The sequence below is a fragment of the Calypte anna genome, chromosome 4 (genome assembly GCF_003957555.1).
Source record: "Calypte anna isolate BGI_N300 chromosome 4, bCalAnn1_v1.p, whole genome shotgun sequence".
Classification (NCBI taxonomy): domain Eukaryota; kingdom Metazoa; phylum Chordata; class Aves; order Apodiformes; family Trochilidae; genus Calypte; species Calypte anna.
In genome coordinates, this window is record NC_044247.1 from 5,288,424 (window position 1) to 5,313,124 (window position 24,701).

Sequence of the window (24,701 nt, forward strand, 5' to 3'; positions counted from 1 at the left end):
GTCCTTTAAACAAACATAAACTACAAGCATTCTGACAGGAGTTTGTTTATAAATGTTTCATCTCCCCAGTATGCTATGGCTGTAAACAATATCTGAAAAACAAAGGAGGGGGGAACAAATAACACCAATCCAATATCTGAGTCTTCAGATGGTTTTTTGTTTTTTTGAGAGGGAACTATTCTTTCTACATCTGAATAATCAATGCAAGATAGGGAGAAATAGAGTGTAATTACTTCATGTAATTTGTTACAACTCCTGTCTGCTCAGACAGGATAGAACCAAGTTCAGCTTCTTGACAAGAGATGCACTAAACAGTTTGGCAGAATCATAGAATCATAGAATTGGCTGGGTTGAAAGGGACCTCAGAGATCATTAAGTCCAACCCTTGCTCCACTCCCGCCACAGTTCCCAGCCCATGGCACTGAGTGCCACATCCAGTCTCTTTTTAAATATCTCCAGGGACGGAGAATCCACCCCTTCCCTGGGCAGCCCATTCCAATGTCTGATCACCCTCTCCATAAAGAAATTCTTTCTAATATCTAACCTAAACTTCCCCTGGCACAACTTGAGACCCTGCCCTCTTGTCTTGTTGAAAGTCTTGTTGAAAGAAATACGTGAGTGCTCAAGAAGGGAAAACCAAGCAGCAGGAAATACAAGACCAGGGGGGTTATTACCATCCTCTGAATGGCTGGACAGGAACCCACTCACTTCTTGCCAATACCATCCATGACTCCATGAGGTTTGTGCTAGACTTGAGTTCCTTGCTCATCAAAATAAACCCTTGAGTGTCCTCCCTATTTTTTTTTTTTCTGGATGAAGCCCAATTCATACCTGTTAGCACAACAGATGAAAGTATTTTTAGTTTGTTCATCAGGGAAGCAAGTTCTTTTTTTAAGCCCAGATACATCTGCTAAACACTTGAACCTTAAATAATATTAATAGTTTTTAAGCACTGCAAATTACAACTAAAGTATCATTTCCCCACAATGAATGTAAATAAAAGTATCTTTTTAGCTTTTGAAAATCTCAGTGACAGGATATTTAAAGGACACAATTTTAAAGTAAAATCATAAAGAAAACTAGCAAGCCAGAAAGGAGCTTTTGGACCCTTCACTCTGACTTTCTTGATTTTATTCAAGATAAAAGCAGGGCTGGTGGGTGATGTTTTCAGGCAGAACACAGACATTTAATGCTGAAAAACTTAAAGGTACATCTAAATACCATTTACCTCTTTGGAAAATCACAGCACATCTTCCTGAGTGACGTGGGTCCTTCCAACAGCCCTGGGATTATATCAAATGAATCACATCTTCTCTAAGTCTTGTTCCATCTCTCAGCATTGTAAATCACTCTAATCTCATTTTATGAACACTGTATAAGAAGACAGGCACTGAAAAGTACAAATAATAGGTCAAACAGGGATTTGTGAATAGTGAATGCATCCCTTCCATTACCTGGAAGCTGTTTGTATCATGAAAAGGAAGAACTAGGCCTTACAATGCAACAGAATAAAGCAGATTTATTGCATCTTTTGCCATCTTAAAAAAATGTCTACAGTGTTACTAATGTCAGACTGATTGGTACCAATCAGCCAGTTCTTCTATTGCTGCTCTGTCGTGGGATAAATTGGTATTCTCTGAACTTTCCTTGGGTAACAAACCATGAGTGCCCAGCCACTGCCAGCCTCAGTACATCCAGTGCTGCCAATATAAATTGCCTACTCCCCTCACAATCAGATAAATGGAGCACAATTCCACTAAAATAAACACAGTTCCAGCACTGAAAGAAATTGCATCTGCTAGTGATGCCTTTTCTACTGAAACACAAAAAGGGGTTGTGACAAGGAGCTAAACACAGTGGTCAGAGATGCAGTCACCAGTTCCTAAGCTCACCCAGAAACAGAGAAGAAAAATATTCCAGGATCCGGTTCCTCGTGGTCATGTTTTGGGAAGTGCTGTGACTAAAGCTTTTGCAGGAAGCCTGGTTAGTACCTGGGAAAATCCCTGGCCTAGTGAGTACTGAGCCCAGCAAGTGTCTGCCAGCACCTGCAGGTAGATGATGCTCTTGCAGAAATGCTGACAAAGGAACACGGTGATACAACAGTAGAATAAATGGGGGAAGGGGGCAGGAGGAGGAATTAAAATCAATGCCATCACCTGCTGTGCCATTTGGTATCAGGAAATGCTCCTGACCTTGTTAAAGGTAGTGACCTTGAATCACCTTCACCCTGAGGAGTGTGGCTGAGAGCACAAAGCATTTCCAACCTGTAGAAAAAAGGGCAGGTTCATGGAGGTCTGCTTTCCTGCTGGATATGTTGGTTATCAGACCTGCACCCTCTGTCTGGGTGCTGGCGTGGGCATCCCCCCCACACCTGCAGTGCACAGCTCAGATAGATGGCACAGCCCCATGGGAGCTATAAAGTATCTCCATGTCACAGCATGGCATGGCAATAAATAATCCTGGAGGAGCTCACCTGGTGACATCTTTATCTTGAAAGCAGCAGCAGCAGCAGCCGGTCTGTGCTATTTTCAGCTTCCCAGCCATGTTTTGAGACTTTCCCCTGCTGTTCCTCAAGTCGAAGCCCCAGGTGAGTTCATCCCAAAGGGAAAAAACAGCAATGCCTTGGGTGAGCACTCAGGAATGTGTCTGGAGTGAGGAAGGAGCCTGCTGGTCTGCACCAACCCCTTCTCAAACACGAGTTGGGAGGCAGGACCCCAAGCCTGGTCCCTTAACCCTCATCCCTTTAGATGGGCTGGGGTTGTCCCCATTTATTATGGGATAAGACCAGGCTCAGTTCCAGACCCCCATGTGTCTGCTCTTCTAGCCCCAGCCATGCACTAGCAATAAACTATTGCCATAATATTTTAAATAGGGGAAGCTTGTTAGAGTCTCCTGTAAATCAGGCCTGGAATTACCACTGTGGTTTCTCAAAAAGCCTCAGCCCTGCTGAATAGCTCATGCAGCTTCTAGTTGAAATTCCTATTTTAAAACCACTTTTGTGGCTCCTCCATGAAAGCAGCTCGGTCTGTAGCTCTACACCACAGCACTGCATGGCTCACCAAGTCAGCAAAGGCTCTTCTGCTTTAATGACAGCCATCTGCAGATTCCTATAACTTAGCAATGTTCCCAGCTATGATTTATGGCAGGTGCTTAGCTTTACGGTATAATCTTTACTATTTTACAGGGTTCTCTTTTTCTCAGTTAAATGTTGTTTTCTGAATAATTCCAAGCTGACAGTAGGTTTACAGAGGAGAAAACCAGAATGAATCTCTCCTTGCTTTTATTTACTCCTATCTGAGTACTGTGTTTCTGCATCCATTTTGGAGATTTACAGTGGTATTAAGGTTGCTTCCCTCATCTTCATTTTATAGATTTCTGGTGCAATCATTTTGAAAGCCAGAAGGCTGACAGGAAAATTAGGAAATTAGATAGCATGTTCCTATTCCCTCCGGTACCCTGATAAAAAAGGGGAGAAGAAACTGAAAGCCTAATAAATAACACTGTATACCCTGGAGTCCCCTCAATGATGCTGGTATCTCTTCTAGGCATCCCACCACACCCTAATCTGCCAGCACTGATCTGACCCCAGGAATGCCAGGCCAGGAATGCCCCTGGCTGCAGGAGGCTCCTGCAGTCACTGTCAAAGCAGCAGTGGTCCAAGAGCCAAGTTCACAGGCTAAGTGTTTATCTAATTTTAACTGCTAACCTGCGGCACAGCAGCTCCCTGCACTGAAGTTATCCCAGCCAAGGGTTCCAATTTATTGAAAATAATCACCCCTGAAAAAGAGAAGTGATGGCAGTGACCACAGGATTTGGGGATGATGGTGGGGTGGCTCACCATATATGACTTGAGACATCATCTACCACTCAGCTCCCCCTGACCTCCTTCTAAGGGGCAGAAGAATTTTATAAGCATGATGATCTGGACCCATGGTCACACCAAGCATTGGAAAAGTTGTGGATGTTGCTGGAACAAACAGGATTTCTGCTTTCACCTGAGCTGAGCTCAGAGGTGACAATTGTGGTGAAGTTTTGCCATGTCAGGAGGAGGTCAGGCACAAACTAGTTTGCAGCTTGCTGCATACAGGAGCTGCACTAACTCCAGTACCCCCAGCTCTCTGGGAAAATAACCTCCAAATCCACCTTTCAAATCATACACATGACTCTATGGTCCAAACTTAAGATTCTCAAATCAAAGTAAGCAAGCTGGGACTTGAAAAAGAGTTGCTTTCTAGCTGATGGGCAAGAGCTGGTTATCTTGTGATACCAAGATATCTCTGGTACCACCTGCAGCCAGTGACAACCTCATCCATAGGCTCTATTTATCTAGGTGCAGGTTTCAGTTCTGTTCTAAGGGTTACTTGTTGCAGGCAAAGAAAATTGCTGGAAATCAGTCCAGGTCACAAAGTTATCTATTTCTTCCCCTTCCTCCCACCTTGGATTGCACAGATGGGTATTTTACATAGTTTATCCTGCTCCTGTTTCCAGAGATGTGTTGTCTAGGGAAGGGGTTTTGCTCTCTCATCTTACCTCAGATATGCCTGATCTTCCACCTACCTTTAAAATCTGACTCGTCCATTATGTGTGATGCATTAGCCTTGATTCAGGTGGAGAACAGTTATTTTCATATAAACAGAGCAAATATCCAGTCCATCTTTCCTGTTCTTTATGGAAACATCTGTGAAATGAAGCAACTGAAGGCAGCAAAGCGATGCAGTCACCTAGGGAATGAAATTGTGAAACTGTGCCCAACAAAAACATCATTTCCATTTAGCCCTGTGAGTTAGAAAGAGATTAAAATACAAAGTATCATTTTGGCTTCATGGACTCAATCTTCATAAAATATAAAATATAACTTTATATTAATATTTACTTGGTATATGACTAAAAGCAAACCCAACTTTTTATTGTATGTATTCTTTACATTTGTATAGTTTTTATACCTTTGAATGCATGTTTAAAGCTCATGTAAATCACAATATAAATTATTCTCATTGTATGACTTTGATGGGCACCTGATGTTCTGATAGGCAACAGGGAAATTTCTAATGCTGCAAGTAGACTGGATATAAAATATAAAGATGAAAATGGAGAAAAAATGCAATATAAATAGAACAACCACTAAGCAAAGAAAGATGAAATGGGCTGCTGGCTGCAGTGTGGGGGTCCAGCTGTCCCAGGGAAGCAGCCAGCTGGGCAGCAGGCAAGGAGGCCGGGCAGATGTCTGGCTTCTGCTGACAGCTTTGATGGCACTGACATGTTCCCACTGAGCATCTTGATACCATCAAATGAGCATTTTCCAACAGAGTGGCTCTGAAAACTGTTCTGCTGGAAAATTGTTGACCCACTCCACTAGTGGCTGATCATTCAGCAATACAGCTGCGTGTCACCCTTTAAAATAAATTAATAAAGAAATAAGCCACCTTCCCCCCAAGCCAGGAGTTTGACACTCTCCCTCTTGCAACACAAACAACATCCAACCCCATCCACCTTCCTGATGGTGCAGATCTCTACCCTTTTCACTTCAATCACATCCTTTCCAAGAAAGAGCCCTGAATGTATTCAGCTTTTGCTGCTTATGCTTAATGAGATTTGTGCTCTCTCCACACCTCCTCTTGTTCTCCTGTAGCCTTTCTGCAATGGGCAACCAGACCTGCCAGCTGGACTGGGAGTGTGAGTGTACAGGGAAATAACCTTGGCACAGCAATGCTCCACATTCTTGGAGCCTTCCTCACCCCATCCCACCCCACAGCCGTGAGGATGGTGCCAATGTTAGGAGAGGAGACCACCAAGGCACCAGCACATTGCCCTGCTTAAAGGCAAGTGCTAATTCAAAGCCCATCATTCTATGCAGGGAGGTAGATCTGTTTTAACAAGGCCATTAATTCACACTTAGTACTGAATTTCACCTTCCAGTTTCTATCACCCAGCTACTTTTTTTCCCCCTAAGATCCTTCTGCAAACATCTGGCTACCCTGAGTGAATCTTTCACCTGCAAATTTCACCACCTCCCCACTCACTCCTTTTCCCAGATGATTTCTTGAATATTCTGGCACAGGTACCTGCAGGATTTCTGCTCTCATTTCCACCCACTGTAAAAACTGACATATGACTTTATTCCTGGTCCTGGTTCCCTTCCTCTTACCAGTTCATAGACGATTCATCTTGTGAAAGCCTGGTCTCAGAAAATCTAAGCTGATTCTCTTCTGTCTTCATCTCTGCTGGCTTGATTTCTGGTGCATTTGTATCAAATGAACAATCTCTACTTATAGATACCATTGAAGCAACTTTTTATCTTGAACTTTTAAATTTAATTCCTTCCAATTTCTTCTTAGCCTGCTTCCTTATTCTCTTCTAGCCTCTTTATTTAACATGAAATACAGCTGTAGGATATTTTTCCATAGGAAAGCTGAACTTGATAACAAGTCACCCCTAGAGAGGAGCTCATTAGTACTTAACTCTTGAATGAGGTCTTCAGGAGTAAATCAAGAGCCGCTTCTCCTCACCTGGGCTTTATAATTGTTTAAAAAAAAAATGGTCACTTGTTTTAAAACCTGGCCTCTGTGCCATGCCCCTATGAGACATCACCAACTCTTTACATGGAAACTGAAGTCTCCCTTATTATCCCAGAGACACTTCCTTGGCATGAACTCTGAAAGTTTGTAGGATATTAAAGATAATCACAAAAGCCCTGTCACAAGGAAGCCAGGAAGGAGATTTCAAAGCACCAGTGGAGGAGTCTCAGCCTTGCCAAACCCAAACCTCCACTATGCTTGAGAGGAGCAGTCATCTCCCAGCCAACACAGTGGGGCTGCTCTGCATCAATTTGTATAGAACTGATTTTCATATAATCACATTATTAATCCTTTTGGGTCACCAAATGGTTGCATTACTCTCTTCTCTGGCTGCTTACTTGCTCCTCAGCAAAGCTGGAGAATTCTCCACTGAGTTCTTGGCTGTAGCCAAAGTTACTGCATGGTCTGGGAGAGATGGGGAAGGGGCTGCCAGCACTAGGAAGCAGGCAACTAAATACTATACAAATTGTTTCTAATAAATCAGATTGAATAATTTTATGCTATTACAAGCTCCATTGAAAACAGTGCAAAAACTCTTAGTAAATCTGTCCCCTAGGTGCTTCATGTCTGTATTTATTCTGTCTTTTGAAATTCATTCATTTACCCAGTTCAGTTTTAGCTTCTGGGTGTTAGTTTTTATCCAACATGATTTAATTTTATACTAGGGATTGGGTTTAAAGCTTGCACCATGATATCTAAATAAGTTCATTAAATGCTCTAAGTTTCTCTGGTTACAAGTATAAATTCATCAGCATGGAAATAATGACATCTTAAACCTATTAAATTTAAAATATCTTTATGCTCAAACCCAGAGCTGAGATATGCCAGCCAATGATAATCAAATGCCATCCGACCACTCAGAAATTCCAGGCAAGAGAAAATGAGCTTGTTTAAGGATGCCTGCAAGGCAAATCAGGCTGTCAAAATCCCATCATTCTGGGGAGGAATTTACATAGCTCGTATTAAACCCACCAGAGTGACTGGAAACCTGGAGTAATTAAATGCTGGGAAGGAGGGGAGGTGCTGGATATGCCTCAGCCAGGAGTCCCCTGCAAAAGGAGGAGGTGCAGGAGGGAACCGGGAAGCGCTGGGCCAGGATCCAAGGAGCAGCATCCCAGGCTCCCTGACACGGCTTGGAGGGGTGGTGGCTGGTTGGCCACCAAGAAAGGCAGAAATCACATTTCTCCCCCATTTCAGAGAGTACGTGTCCTGACTGATTTCCATAAAAAGGACTGGAAGTCACTGGTTTGCCCTTTTCTCTCCAGCAGACCGCTCCGGACGCGCATGGTCCAGGAGTCAGTGAGCCCAGGGGGGATGCAGACAGAGAGCAGCCACGGATGTGCAAAATCATCCTTGGTTGCAGTAAGTTGAAGCTGAAACAGCCTCCTCTTTCCGACTGTTGGTCCCAAGCCCCAATCACTACAGCTCGGCAGGTTTGTTGGTTTGTTGTTTTTTTTTTTTAAAAAAAAGGCGCTAGGTTGTGTTTAACATCGGTTTGCAGCACAGACCCTGTCACCGCACCAAGTGCGAGGGACCTTAATCCTCCTCTTCCTGACATGACACATCCTAATGGCTTCTTTGGGTACCTATCAAGTTCCTGTGTACTTAGAAAGCTTTAATCTGTAGATTATTTACTCAACAGACTGTAACGGCTTTGCATAATAGCCCAGAAGGGCTTCCAGCAGTTCCAGCCTTTGTGTTGCAGGGAGTTTGTGTTGATTCCCCCCTAAACCTAACACAAAGCATCTAAGATAACATACGGTATTGTGCTGGCCTAATAGGAGGTGATTAAACTGTTGATTTTTTTGTTGTTGTTGTTATTTTTGGTTTTTTTAAAAGTAAATATCGAGTTAGCATTTGTTTAAAACAAACAAACAAAAATTGGAAGAAAAATAGAAACCTCTTCCTGCTCAGAACTGGATTGCATCCACCACCTCACCCTCCCATCTTTCCTTGCTCCATCTCCCTTCAGTGCAGGCTCTTGTTTGGGCTCCCTCCCTTTCCCACCTGTAGATTTTCACAATACCTGGGAGAACTTTGCCGTTCTTGAAGCTTCTATCCTAGTACCCAGTGTGGCTAAAAGTGGGTAGAAAGCTCATAGATGTTGGAGGCTGAGGGTAAAATATCCCACTCACGTTCAGCTATCATATAGCTGTGTATCAGCTGCTAACATGCAAACTTGTCTTATTTGGCCACCATCCTTATTTACCTCTTAGTGCAAGGGCTATCTTGCACCACGAGAAGTTGTAATAAAAGGGGAAAACAATATATTTCAGTCCTATTAAGCCAGGTTTGACGTGGGCTCTGGGTACTGCATATCTAGAAGAGAGCAGGTAAATGACATGGTGTTGAGAGGATAAAAGGCTCCACTTTAGACATAACTGTTGCTACATCAATGAAGTAATGTCAGATCATCAGAAAACTGGCCACTTTCTGGGTAAAGAAGAAAAAGAAAGGGAACCATGGGGATGCTATCTCTCAAAGGCATTTTTAATGTTAACTGTCTTCAAGTTGCTCAGAATTTGAAGGACATCTTCCACCTGGTGAGAACAGCTTCCATTTTGAGCCTAACTATTCCAAATTGATGCTATTTTATTTAAAACCTAGCTAATTAATTAAAACCACTTGACAATGCCCCTTTAATGTTTAACCAAAGAGCACATCGTACTCCAGCTGAGCTGTTAAATGTTTACGTGTTATTAACAGGCGTTCCAAAGCTTGGAGAAAAGGATTTCCGTGCAAGTTCTCACCCCATCTTTTAATTATACCTAAACAACTCAGCTCGTTATAATTCTACGACAAACTTTTCTCACTAGATCATCTTGCAACACGCACTTAGCAGATACAAACTATACCTACCCTCACACTTGCACACACATTTGTCTCAATTTTTATGTGGAAATTCCCCATCTGAAGACCTCAGCAAATCACCCTGCTCCATTTCTGGCACAGTGAGCACTTTGGAATGAATTGCAAAATAAGGGACAAATTCACTGTAGGGTTATGCATGCCAAGCAAGCTACAATGAAGCAATACAGAGATTTGCACTCTAATCAATAAGCTCAGGGGACACCTGGGGTGGTGTTGGAAAAGGGTTTGAAGGACTCTCCCTCGGGGGGTGTTTCACCATACGCTTCTCCCCTTTTTTCCCCCCTAAAAGCAAGGTGTGCACTGGCTAAATCTGGGTACCCCTGCAGTGCCCACCTTTTCCAAACACCCTCCCTGTGCTCAGCCTTCAGTCTCCATCCCAGCACTTTCCCCATCCCACTTCAGCATCACCCCCTTGCAGCTCCCACCCCGTGGCTTCAAAGCAGGGAGCAGAGGTCTTGGGGTCACATTCCTATTGCTCCCTGGGAAGGGTGCAAGCACCTCTCTGCTAGACAAGGGTGCGGATGGACTTTGAGCACCTCCTGTGGTATTTTTCCGCAGTAACAGGTTCCTCCAGACCTGCGGATGGTTGGTTACACCGAGCAGAAATAACACCAGATTCAGTCCTGAGGCGTTATCAGATCGGGCCTCACTTCTTAACTCAGCCTGGGGGCTGGGATGATAATTTGCCGGCACTTAAGGAGTAATTTTTCAAAACAACATCTTGCCATGGGCTGGCCTTTTTCTGTTTACTGGGTTTGATTTCAGGCCTGGAAAAAAAAGCCCATTGAGAGGATATTCTGCAAGAAAGTATTGGCTGAGCATGTGAAATCATTAATGTCAGCTTAGGAGTCCTAATTGCTCCAAATGAGTTACAAACTAAAATGGTCTGGCCTATTTATTAGCAACCACCACACCTGGAAGAGCCTGGCAGAGCAGCACAAGGGGAAGGCTGCATCCGAGACATAGTTCTCACCCATCTCCCTTTCCCCATTGCTTTTCTGAACAACTCCCTGAGGATTTATACTGTCAATGTGGGATTATTCCCTATATTTCTATTTCTTGTTCAAATGTATAGAAATTAATTTTCTGGTCATAATTTCAGTACCTCTGGGACATTAGCAGGCTGGAAGTAAAAATAGAACATCATTACAGTGTCAGGTAATGCGGATGAGTGTGACTAATAACCTAAGTGTCATTGATTTAATAATCTAATAACGTCTCTGCACACTCAGCTCTCAGACTCACCCAGCACTGATAAAGATTTAAACCCAGAGCCCTGGATCAGAATCAGCACCTCAGCTTGGGGATCACAACCAATGATAAGCAACCCATGGCTGATATCCAAAAAAATTAAAACTGGCAAAGGAGCTGGCTGATACTTGCAGCTGGTGTTGCAAAGGCAGCAGGTTTTCCATTCCCTGGGGTGGCAGCATCGGGAGGTCACAGCTTCCCAGCGGAGATGTTTCTCAGGCTCAGATAATTGCTCACCAGCTAGCAAAGGTCTGGCAGCTCTCAAATATCCATTGGCCTACCCACAGCTTGGCCTATGGTAGCCTAAAACACAAAAGAAATGAGTATTAAGGTCAATTACGACACCGACCTGGAAAGGTTCAACCCACAGCTGTGAAACAGAAAGGCAGGGAGGGTGAAATGAGCAGTCTTTGAATCAGGACACAAACCTTCTGATTTGGGAGAAGCTGAGTTATTCTTTCACATAAAAGCTGCCACAACAGCTACTGAGCCACTTGCAGAAAGCTGCCAGGGAAAAACCTCCTTCCCCTTCGAGCATGCCTCTAGGCAGTCCCACTCCTGGCCCCCACTTTTGGGAGCAGAGCCCCCTCTGAGCAGCGATGCTGGGTCCAGCCTCACTGTTAGATGGGTGGTAGAGGTGTTTCTACCCCTGGCAGCCCAGGATGTGCTGTGAGATGGATCTCACCTCCAGGGTATGAAACCACACAGAGACTCCTGCTAATGACATATGACTCAGGCTTATTTTAATTTGGTTGGAATGGGGACTATCGATCTTCTCAATGTGTGTGTGAAAAACCCATTCCCTGGAGAGTCACTTCCAGGCTTGGCCAGTTTGGGCTCTGTATGCTTTAATATGAACACAGCAAAATCTGTCTCTACCTGGGACTGCACTGGCACCACAGAGGGCAGATGCACTTTAAGGCAAAAGCTTTGACTGTAGGAGCTTGAAGTCCTTCCCTGGGGGGCAGTTCCTGCAAACAATTCAGCTTTTTTTCAGACCATGCTCTGGAGACCACATCAGTCTTTGCCAACACCACTTCATCTCAAGCATATGTACTTGTTTCCAGTTAACTTCACCCAGATAACAGGAAAATTCCCGATGGAGTTGCCATAGAAACACCCGATGGAGTCAAGGCAAGATTAAGACAGCTGAGCCCAAAGATACTGTTAAGATTAAGGAGAGCTTTAGCTACTGCTCTCAAAGTACCATTCCCCTGGAAAACAAGCAAAAGTGGAAAATGTCCTGTGTGGTTAGTGATGGAGTGACTGCTGATAGCTCCATTCTTCCGGGAAGATTCACCACCACCAAGCAGCAGAAAAGCTTTTCCAGAGTTTTTTTCCACAGGTTTCCAAGCTCAGCTCTGCTGAACCTCAATAGGGAATAGGAGTCCCATCTGCAAAAGGTGCTTAAAATGTACCCTTATCTTTTCCATTGCCTGGCAGCACTGATAACCCTTTAAGCAAAGTAGTGTCCTTCTGCATAATGGACTGAGAAGGATAGGATTAAATGCAAGAAAGAAATATTACAAGAAGCCAAGGAGCTACCTATCATTAGCAGCTATTTGAGTGTCAGGCTGTCTCGCTTCGGGCGATTTACTAGCACTTCTGTCCAAGCCATTCATTCAACAAAACATTATTATGAAAATAGATGTCATTAGGAGCACTTTTTAATATATAAAATATCCTTTTTTTGCTACTGAGAAGTATTCTCAACTTCATTTTTCTACTACGTTCTGTTAAATTTCAAGTTCAAGCAGAAAGCCCCAATGGTAAAAAAATGGTGCTCCAGTCTCCTGCATAAGCCAGATTTTTGGGATAGTTATTGTGGTTTGATGCACATAAACACAAATACTAAGGGTTATTAGAAATTAATTATCCCTAATCATAAAATGGAAGGGGATTCATCAACTAAATTGACTTTTCTTGCCTGTGTGTGTAGGTCCTTTAGTGATAAGCCATTGAATTCGTCACTGTCTCACTCCTGCAAAGCAAATTTTAGTTGCAGTTTGCTTTATTCTAGCAGCAAGCTTTCCTTTGTGCTATTTTTCTCCATGCAGATTGTCAGCCTGGATTTGCAGAGGTATTTCTCTTACAGCCAATGAGGTGGTTAATTAACACTCTGTGAGTCAAAGGTGGAGCTGATGGGATGGAAGAGCACAGAGAAAACAGGATCTTTATCAGGAATGGGTGGGCACCTGCTTGGGAGCTCAGGGATGGTCAGCCCTTAGGAGATAGCTAACAATACATGTAAACTCAGAAAAACTCCCAAGGTAAGAAAAAAACCCCCCAAAATTGTTGCCAACTAAACTTGAAAGAAATCTGGAAGAAAAAAAAATAAAAAAAGGAAAATAAGCCCCAGTAATTTTATAGAAAAGGCACATATTATGTTTAAAAATCCACCTCTCTAATTGTAAACTGGGAGGTAGGTTGGGCTGGCTGGAATCCACTGAGGGTTTTGTGAGTACATTTATCTTAATTGCATTCATGTGGCTGTGTGGTTATTTGGTTTGATCTTCAGATAACTGATGTCTGATTTTTATGTGCATTTCTGGCAGGTGTGAAGGACGACCCAGAGCAGGGAATGGATTGTACCTATGCACAAAGATGTGAAAAATGTTCTTAATGCCAAAACAAAGTCAGATATGAAATCTCATAAAGAAAGAGGCAAATTCTGCAGCTAATGACTTATCATGTAAACCTGCAGTCAGAGTAGATGGTATAAATTTCTGTGGTTTCTTAGCACCAGAGAGATGCTTCATAAAAGGAAGAATAACATGATTAAAATTAATACAAAGTACCACAAGAAGCATAACTTTTCAGTTCCATTTTTCCAATATTGTGACATCTAGAACTAGTTAGAATAAAATAATCACAAAGCATATTGCTTTTCACTGTAACTACACACACAGAAATTAATGCTCCTAGAAACTAGCATTTTCCTGAACAACAAAACCATAATTGATCACCAGCCAGCTTCATCACCCAAGAAAACACTCAGCCAAATCAGTCAGCTGCTGCAGGTTCATTACTTGGTGTGTTAATGCCCTATGCAATAAAAACAACAAGTGAAATATGGAATTATTCTAACGACAAAATCATTACTAATTGGAAATCCCCAGCATAGCAAGATTCAGGGAAGAAATACCACCTTGGCTGCTGGCCAAGTTACTCCTGGGCAATCTTTCAGGTCTGCATCCTCCCTGCCACAGAGGAGGGGGTGCTTAGGGCTGCCTTGGCGAGCTCACTTCCTTCAGTCCCCAGTCTGCTCAGTGAGGTCACTTGGACAGCTCTTCCCATTCCTCACATCTCATGCATCCTGACTTTTAGTATTCCATGTTATTATTTCAATTTGGAGAATCTATTTCATAGAATCATAGAATCATAGAATTGGCTGGGTTGGAAGGGACCTCAGAGATCGAGTCCAACCCTTGAACCACCATTGCGGTTGCTAGACCATGGCACTGAGTGCCACATCCAGTCTCTTTTTAAATATCTCCAGGGATGGAGAATCCACTACTTCCCTGGGCAGCCCATTCCAATGCCTGATCACTCTCTCCATAAAGAAATTCTTTCTAATATCCAACCTAAGCCTTCCCTGGCACAACTTGAGACCCTGCCCTCTTGTCTTGCTGAGAGTTGCCTGGGAAAAGAGACCAACCCCCCCCTGGCTCCAACCTCCTTTCAGGGAGTTGTAGAGAGTGATGAGGTCTCCCCTGAGCCTCCTCTTCTCCAGGCTGAACACCTCCAACTCCCTCAGCCTCTCCTCATAGGGTCTGTGCTCGAGTCCCTTCACCAGCCTGGTTGCTTTCCTTTGGACCCGCTCCAGGACCTCGATATCCTTCCTGAACTGAGGGGCCCAGAACTGGACACAGGACTCGAGGTGTGGCCTCACCAGAGCTGAGTACAGGGGCAGAATTACTTCCTTGGACCTGCTTTGCAAAGTTTTATCTTGACTCTGTTCCCCCAGAGATTATTTATCCTTAACTTCCATGCTGATCCATAAGAATTGTCTAAAACACGATGCAGACAAACTCTTCAATTCTACAGTGGCTGAACCACACAGGTTACTATGGAAAACATAGCTTAAACAATGCTAATTATTTAAGTTACTCTACTTAACCCACTTACAGGTTATCTCATTCTCATCATATTTTTTTTATTACATGCAAAAGGACCTGAAGATTTAGTAAACTTAGTAAGCTGTTTCCAATTTTGCATTGCAGTTCAGATTATGCCATCTCCCCTATGCACAGCTCCTGCCATGAATTAATGGTTTTGAGAATGAGATGGTTACATCAGTGACCTGTGAGGGCTTGTCAAACCATGTGTCACATTTTCAAACCCCTGTATCTTCAGTCCCCAGACCTGCTATTGCATATTCTGAAAAGAATTGCTGTACTTTGTCTCCCATCAGAGCTGCTATTTGATTTCCAACTGGATATAAATTAACATATTTTATTAATTAATCAGCATTTAAATTTGAACAAGAAATCAACCTCTTCTTAAAATTGTAATGCAGCCTGTATGAACTTTTTCTGTCTTAGCTCATGACTAGGAGCAGCTCTTTTTACCATCTAAAACATGCTCAAACACCAGTGAAGACAAAGCCCAAGAGAACCACTGCAAAAGGACAAAAATGTTCTTCCACATATCAGCTATAAAAAGGCAGCTTACATAGTGCAGTGTTTCAGGCACCAATGAAGTCAAATTACTAGCAGAGTTAATCTTGGTGTAAAGTGTCTTAATGTTAACAATATAAAAAGACAAATTAGCCACACATGTGTGTTGGACAGGATATTGGAGTCTGGCTTGGCAGGGCAGTATAAAATTCTCCCACTTTCAATGAAAGGTAAAAAGCCTCACTTTAGAGCTCATTCAGAAACTGCTGACAAAACTTCATCTCCCTTTTCTGCTCCCCTTATTCCTCACGTAAGGGGAAAAACAAAAAAGCAAACCAGGGGGTGCTGAGGTGGAAACTTTTGACAGGGATTTGAGATGTGGGCAATGGTTTCAGCACAAAGGGTGCTGCCAGCACAGCCCAGGAAAAGATCACCTGGGTCTGACCTCTCTGGACCACCCAGGTAAATCCCTTATCCCTCAGGTCCATGGATTCCTGCCTCTCCTTTAAATATATACTTTCTTACTGTATTTTGGGTTTGGTTTTTTTGCTTTTACCTGCTTGACTGTGTTCCTCACGTGAACACTGAATACCATCCTCTGTAGTTTTCAGATTTAAAAGGTACAAACAGAGGCTGCTGGCACAACACTGTTAACTTGATATAATATTTGTTCCTTGAGGAAAAATCAGCACACCAGGTAAGAAATACTCCTTAGAAATCCATGGCCTTTGATTAAACTTTTTCCTTGATAGACCACAGGAGGAGACACTGCCAGCCTTGTAGCTACATACCAGCATTTCCAGTCCAGGGCACATGCATGGTCCAGTGTGTTTGGAGAGCTCAGACCAAGCCTCTTCTTCCCCTTCCAAAGAAACTGATATCCCAAGAGTGGTGAAGTCTTGTAGGAGCTCTGGTTACCTTTTAATTTCCTCAAGCAGCTGGTGCTGGTCTTTTGCCATGTGATAACCAATTCCCCTGATGATCTGCAGCTGCAGCCCAGGCCCCTGGGAACCATTGCACTGGTTAATGAAGTTGTCACCATTATGGCTCTCACTTAGCAAGGTGACAAGAATTGCATACATCTCCATTCTCTCCTGCCCGGACCACCTATTACTGGGACAGGACACACAAAGTGAAAATCCATAGTTAATGCAGCTCCCCAGGAAATTGGGGACTCCTGCTCCACCTTTGCAATCAGAATAACATCAAATCATAAAATGTCTGCATCTTGGATGCACCTGCTTTCACAGATGCCCATCAGCCCTAAATACAGGCATGGGACTTTGTGTTTGGCTGATTACAGATCTGGTCTGATGAAGTGTTTAGGATTGTCACCAGAATCCCAAGATCTTTATCCTTATAAACCTTCTGGATTTAATAACAACAACTTCTACCAGGCAAATTAGGCAAGTCAATCTTATAGCAAAGGCAAGTCAAAGCTGCTGTAATTAATTCAAATTAACACACCCACCAGCTCCTGAAGCCTTCCATTAGTAAGGTGCAGCTTCAGGGGTGCTGGCAGAAACACTCAAATACAAATAATTTTTTTAAACCTCAAGACTAAATATTCCACAGTAAGTCACTTGCACAAGATCAGGTTGGATTACAGAAACCCAGATGTTATCTTCCTGCAGAGCTTTATTATTAACATGGTCAACAAAGCAGAACACTCTGTGGAGGATCACTGGAGTTTACTCCATGCTCCATACAATCTACAATAGGAAACAGGATCTCTGAATAGCACAATGCCATTCAGGAAATGAGAAAGGGTTGTGGTTTGCAGCTACAACTTTCACCTATCACTTGCTGATTTTTTTCATTTAGGAAATGACTGTGTCCAGCACGGATATTTAAAATGATCAGATATTTGTGAGAGAAAATATCAAAGCCAGAGCTTAAGGTCAAAAATGCTTATCTTGAGACAACAAAATTATTATTTAGACGCAGAAAAAAAATCAATTTTGATGCTAGAATGAAAACACAGTCCAGTCACTTCAGCTCTCTATTTCATACACTGGGCAAGGATGGTGAAATCCGAGGCCAGGGAACAATTTCGGAGCATTAGGTTGTGGAATGGGCTCATAAACCACTGATGGGGCACAATCAAGTTCTTCTGAGCTGTCAAATGCTAAATGGTTACTTGTATGGGGAGGGACAATGTTACTAGGTGCAGAGGGTGTTATTGCTGCTGTACTGACAGCCTCAGCACTGTGCACAGTGTCCTGATGCAGTCTTGGACTGAGCTGGGGTAGCTCTGGTCTGCAGGACAGCACTGGTGCTTGGCACTGACTCTCCACTGCAAGAGCATTGCTTTGGGTTTGATGTTCATGCAAGAAATTTACCATGAATACAATAAAAATAGCCACATTTGCCACTGTCCAAAACCTGATTTAGCTTTGTTTGGTGATGAAGTCCTGCCAGAGGTCTGGAGAGGCAGTGAGATAGAAGTAGAATTGGATGCCCAGAGTCCAGAGAACCCAGTTACTGCTGAGAAACAGGGAAATTTCATGAGCAGAAAAAGCACACACTTATGTTACCAGCCTTTAGTCCACTAAAAGAAGCAGGCTATTTGAGCAGATATTCACCTAAGAAAAAACACACTGCTGTGTTGAGCCTGGACATCCAGCTTTTCTCTCTGCCAGCTTTTCTCCTCCCCATCCCTGGGACAGACACCAGTGGTTCAGCAAGAGCAGGAGGATGTTCCCACTGCACAGTAAGCATCTCTGTGTTGACACTCCAGGCAGCAGCAGAGGAGGCAGATTTCCTGGGAATGGGTGAACTGAGGCTGCTCCGGAGATGCTTTGCATTAGATGAGACTGCAAGCACAGAAACTCCCACCAGCAAGGCAGCTCTGGGCAGGAGATGTGTGTGACAGCAGAGGGAGGCTGAGCAAAAAAAGGGGCATATTTCTCCAGGCTCTCTTCAGATACAAACAACACTTTTATAAACGATGCTACATGACACCACCCTCCCCCTACCCCTTGCTCCCAGTTGCCTACTTACATTAGCGCTTGCCAGCTGTCAAGCTCTGGCTCAGTTTCAGTGAAATCTCCTGGATTTTCTCCACTTTCAGTGATTATGTAGGACTACAGGGATTAGCTCTTGCTAACACTGGAATTGCCAAATCACCCTCTTCTTTACATACCTGTATATATTTATTGTCTTTCCTACTTCTCCCTGGTACCTTGAACCAATGTAGACCCCAGCAGAGCTGTGGTGCACTCTAGCACGGATCCAGTCCCATGAGTGACTGCCAGCTCCTCAGGACTATCTCCTAACAGAGAGCTGAAGCTCATAACAGAAACAGCTCTCAGAGGCACTGAGATCTCACATCACCTATTGAAGGGTCCCTACAGACCTAACATCTTCCAATGCTATCTAAAACAGAGATGAAAACAAGTCTTCTGCTTAACAAGAACGGCCAGGCTGGCTCGAATGAGAAGTCTCTCTAGCCCAGCACCTTGTCTCTAACACCAAGTTGTAAATATCTACAGAAAATATGAAGAACAGGACAACTACACAATGATAATTGCCTGGGGTGCTTTGATGATTCCTGGATTTGGAGTCTTTCTGAGCCAGAAGCAGTCAAGAGTGTATAATAGCTGCATTATTTGCCATTAACTCATCTCATTATTTTTTGCACCATTTAAGCTTTTTGGCCACCAAAGGCTCCCATGGCAATGAGCTCCACAGTTGAACAAGATGCTGGGAGAGGAAACAGCTCCCTTGTTTGTGCTGACGAGATCTCAAGCTGCAGCTGAGTTTGCTTTCTTCTGCAAAACCCCTGTGCACTCAGCTGAGGCACCACTCGCCCCACTGGCCTCCAAGCTCCAAAGAAGTCCTAGCACATACCTACCAACTCCAGCCTCACATTCTAATGGGCAGAAATAAATATTACAGAATGTCAGGTGTTGAAAGAGACCTCTGAAAATCATCGAGTACAATCCCTCCGCCAAAGCAGGACCAAAACTAGGGCAGGTCTCTCAGAAATGCATCCAGATGGATATTGAAAGTCTCCAGAGAAGGAGACTCCACAACCTCTCTGGGGAGACTTTCCCAGGGCTCTGTAAACTTTACATTGAATAAATTCTTCCTCATGTTGAGGTTGAATGTCTTGAGATCTATCTTGAATCCATTGCCCCTTGTTCTGTCACCTGTTTCCAGGTATGGAGGTGAGGCTGACTGGTCTGTAACTGGTTGGACCTTCATTCTTGCCCTTTTTGAAGATTGGAGTGACTCTGGCTTTCCTCCAGTTCTCAGACACCTTTCCTGTTTGCCATAATCTGAAAATAATGTGGAGTGGTAGTGCAATAATACCAGCCAGCTCTCTCAGCTCTCTTGGGTGCATCCCATCAGGGCCCATGGACTTGTGTATATTCACTTTGCATAAGTGATCTCTAACCCAGTCTTCACTGACCAGTGGAGACTCTTAATAAACATTGGAGGACAGGAGACCCAGTCCCCAATGTCACTCATAATAAATATGATTGACTAATAATTAGGCATGGTTGAAGTATTACTTTCTCATTTGGACAGTCTTTTAAACACCTGCCTTACCTGAACACCTTTGAGCCACCTTGGGCTTTAGGTCAGAAAACTTTAACAAGAAAGCAGGCATGTAGATGTGAGATGTATGTAGGCATGTAGAAATCCCTCCCTTCCATTCATGAGGTTTTTAAAAATAATTTTCTCTAAAGCTCCATTTAGCAACTGCAGTAGAGACTTGGTGTTTTAATGCAAATTCTCGAATTTACAGAAGTGCTGAGCTGAACTGGGATTTGAAGCAAAGGCTTCCTTGCTATTCCTCCTGCCATTTAAACACCAAGCAGGGGTACACTGGTAGAGGCAGCCAGAAATAGATCTGAAACTTCAAAAGTGTCAAAATTGAATCCTGATGAACAGGGGATTGAGAGCACGCCAGCCAGCACAGCCTGGGCTGCAGAAGTCTGAGCACTCACCCAGGGCTGCAGAAATAAGGTTTTGATAATAATGTCATCACTGGTGAATGCCATAACCCTTGTGCTTTGCTGGAGCTGCTTTCCTCTGCCAAACGTTTTGGACTGGATAAAATAATATTTTCTGATGAGAAATTGTTTTGCTGAAAGTTTCTGACTGTCTCTCTGTATCTCACAGCCCCCAGATGTGGGATCACGGCCTCTGCCAGATAACACATTTCTGCACTGTGACATGCAGCCTGGGCCAGGCTGCAAAAGTTAATTTACTGTAAGTTACTGATAGTGTCACTGATGGTTTATCATTCCTGGATTGTTATGGCTTTAGCCGGATTTAATGTGGTAACAGCTTGGATCTTGTTTTTAATTGCACTTTGAGTGTAGCCGCCTGGTTATTTGTATAGGCAAAACTATTGGTGTGCCAATCAGGTCACAAATGAGGAACAAATAAAATGTCATGTGCATTTCCATCACAAGCACCACTCCTAATAACAGTGTACTCCATGAAATATAATTTTTAGCAAGGTATGTGTAAAAAACAGATTGCATTTCTGATTTGCCTTGCCAACAAGGTATTTAGCAGAGCTGCAGCGACTCTAATGTCCCTCTATTGTATCCTTTCAGGGACAAGAGTAGATACATGACTATTATGACATTAGTAAACATGGAGACTGCAGACATTTCATGAAATAAATTGGAAATGGCAGACTAAGGACTTGAGTTGACAATGCAGGAACCACTGGGTCTGTCACACTATTGCTGGGAGAACATCTCTGGCTGCAGTGTAAATGAAAGCTGCTTCACTGGCTGGGTGAGCTGGGGCTGCAACTCCAACATCAATTCCAGACAGCCTAGGTGAGGCAAAATTAAGAACCTACAGCCATGCCTTGGTGGGTGATCTTACAGACCTGCTGCTACTCAGCTTGCTGTGTAATTTACCTGCCACTTTAAATGTGTTTTTTCTCTCTAAATACCTCAAACATCTGGCAGCATCAACCTACCAGAGTGCCTTCCTGAATGACCTGCCTGCTGTAAAGCTCTTGACCTGATCTTGAACTTGATGAAAGAATGATGAAGAAAAAAAGAAAAGTTTACATTAAGGACTAAAAAAGAAAATACATAAAAAATAATTGCTTAATTTAAACAAGAAATAAATAGCTATCTATTAATATGTTTCTAATCTAGGAGTCAGGAGTAGTGTTGCATTTCCAGATATTTTCTCTCAGCTGAGAGACAAGGTGAGCCAGAGGGAAGCATGGCCTTGTTATTCAGAAGACAAAGACTGCAGATCCAGAGCATGGATCCTCCGTGGGTGACCACCACCAGGTATAACCTGATAGCCCAGGTGACATTACCACCCCCATCATTTCTGCTGCTGGAAGTACAGATCCAGGTTCATCCAGAAGCACCAGCTGTCTGGGTTTCCACAGAGAAGGATGCCCCATGAACATGCAGGAGGCACAGACCCCCTAAGCAAGTAAAAAAGACCAGGGAAAATGAATACTACATGTGTAGCCCGACAGCAAGGTGGGAAACGACCAATAGATTTCCCAAGCAAATCATGGCAAACCAATTTGTCAGGATAATTAGTGTGGAGGCAAAGGGGAGCGGCAGATGTGATACATCTTGGCTCAGGAAGGCTTTTGACACCATCCCATTTAATTTCTACCTAAGCAAAATGAGGAAATGGAAGCTAAATTAAAATTTACTGCAAATTTGTGCTCTCAAAATTATGATCTGCAGATCACAGTCAAGCACAGCCCTGTCCTGTAGCCTTTCTTTCTCTTGGCAGGACAGATAGTTCACCTATAAAGCTGCAAAGGGCATAGCAGTATGGACCTGTGATGATCAATCAGGATCACAGTTTAAGATGACCTCCCCAGAGGAGGGAACTGGCCCAACATTACCATGGTGAAGTTCAGGAAAGCCGTTTGTGGAATATTACAACTGAGACTCCCCAGAGCTGTCCCTTTGCCTCTTGGAGGAAGAGACAGTGCCTTTCCTTCTGCTGAGCCTGCCTTGAGAGCTTCTGTACTCAGCGCAGGTGAGGCCACACCTCGAGTACTGTGTCCAGTTCTTGGCCCCTCAGTTTAGGAAGGATTTCGAGGTCCTGGAGCAGGTCCAAAGGAGGGCAACCAGGCTGGTGAAGGGACTCGAGCACAGACCCTATGAAGAGAAGGCTGAGGGAGCTGGGGCTGTTCACCCTAAAGAAGAGGTGGCTCAGGGGAGACCTCATCACTCTCTACAACTCCCTGAAAGGAGGTTGGAGCCAGGTGGGGGTTGGTCTCTTTTCCTAGACGACTTTCAACAAGACAAGAGGGTATGGTCTTAAGTTGTGCCAGGGGAAGTTTAGGTTGGATATTAGAAATAATTTCTTTAGGGAGAGGGTGATCAAACATTGGAATGGGCTGCCCAGGGAAGTAGTGGATTCTCCGTCCTTGCAGATATTTAGAAAGAGACTGGATGTGGCACTCAGTGCCATGGTCTAGCAACCGCAACGGTGGTTCAAGGGTTGGACTTGGTGATCTCTGAGGTACCTTCCAACCCAGCCAATTCTATGATTCTATGATTCTCCTAGCACTTCAAAATAGGAGCTGCTGTGTTTCCAGCAACAGCTGGGTTTCCTCCATGCCTCATTCCCAGATGGACAGCATTGTGCCTCACTCCTATGCTGCTGCTTCCCAAGAAACCTGGATGCTCACCTTCATCCCCAAGCTTGGAAAGCAAGCCTCAAAGTGAGACCAACTCCTAAACCCCCCCCACACACAAGTAAGTTCTTTTCCAAATTTTGATCCTACCCTTCAACTTTCCCCTTTGTAGTAGGTGCATTTCTACCTTTTAGCATTATATTGCCTTTTAAATACCACAAACAACATTTCAAGAGATAAATGGTTTAAAGAAAAGAAAATGGATGCTCTATCACAGGACCCAGCTGTTCAGCCACGCCAGGCTGAGGATAGTGCAGGGCTGCCTGTGGACCTGATTGCCCATGAAGGAGCACACATTTCACAGTGATACAATCAAAGCTCTCTGGAGAATTAAGCACTGTGCCCACGTGTGATATGTCAGTTATTTGCCAGCAGAGGAAACACTGTAAGAAGTGAATGAATTTTCCTCTGTTCAGTGACATTAATAATGACTCATGTGGGATTATGGGTAACAAACCTTTGAAACGAGAGGTTGAGTTGTACACTACATTATACATCTGAATTTCATGGTATATTAGTGACAGTGATTGGTAATACAATATGATGGGAAATTGCTAGCATCAGAAGGAAGTTAATATGATGCACTGCAGTTCCTCAAAGAGCCCCATACTTTTTCTAGCACCGCCCATAATCCGCTCATTAACGTTTGGCAAAGAGCAATCCCTCTTATGGAGTGAGGGGCACCAGTGCTCTGACAGCTGGTCATAAATTTGAGTAAAAGATATGCAATCTGAAATGCTCCTGTTTTTATGGATCGTTACCCAATTGTATGTCCTCTAAAAAGCAGGTGATTTTTTACCATCCTGCAGCAGTTTGTTTCTGCCGATATTTTCTCTCTCCAGATGTATCTGATGCCAGCTTGTGTCTCACAGCATTTGTTCTATTAAAATGGCTGATACAGTCTACATGTACATTAAAGAAAAACCAGTTAATGGAATGTAACTAAGAAGAATTAGTATATTTACAAAAAAAATATTTCTATATAGGTGTAAAATGTCTCACATAAGGCATAAAAATTACAAACATGACCACAGATCTACATTTACAGATGCTGGAAACGTCATGGACCTGTGTGTCCCCTCAGTCCCTCCTGTTCCAAACACCTGAAGCAAATGTTTAAAGTCTTCACTTAATAGCAACCTGGAATACTCTGTGGCCATTTTACAAGGCCAGTAATTGTCCATCTGACCTTCCCAATTTCAAGAATCATAGAATCATAGAATTGGCTGGGTTGGAAGGGACCTCAGAGATCATCAAGTCCAACCCTTGAACCACCATTGCGGTTCCCAGACCATGGCACTGAGTGCCACATCCCGTCTCTTTTTAAATATCTCCAGACACGGAGAATCCACTACTTCCCTGGGCAGCCCATTCCAATGTCTGATCACCCTCTCCGTAAAGAAATTCAGAAGATTTGGTGTTTCCTGGGAAAAGAACCTATGAAGAGGAGTGTCCTAGAGTGATGGCCCTGAAAACCAAACTCATTCAGCATCATTCAACATCGTTCAGCAGATGCACCAAGGGCACCACCTTCCCAGTCTCTGTGCCTTGTCCACACTCACACCAACCCCACTGTTGCTGACATTCACCTCTTCTGTCTGCATTGTGTGAATCAGAACAGCCTGGGAGCCTGGGGCTGATCAAGTAATAAGACACTGAGGTCAGTGGGTTTGAGGCCAAAGCAAAGTCATCCACTCCTCCATGTATCTGCTCTTCTACCACTGC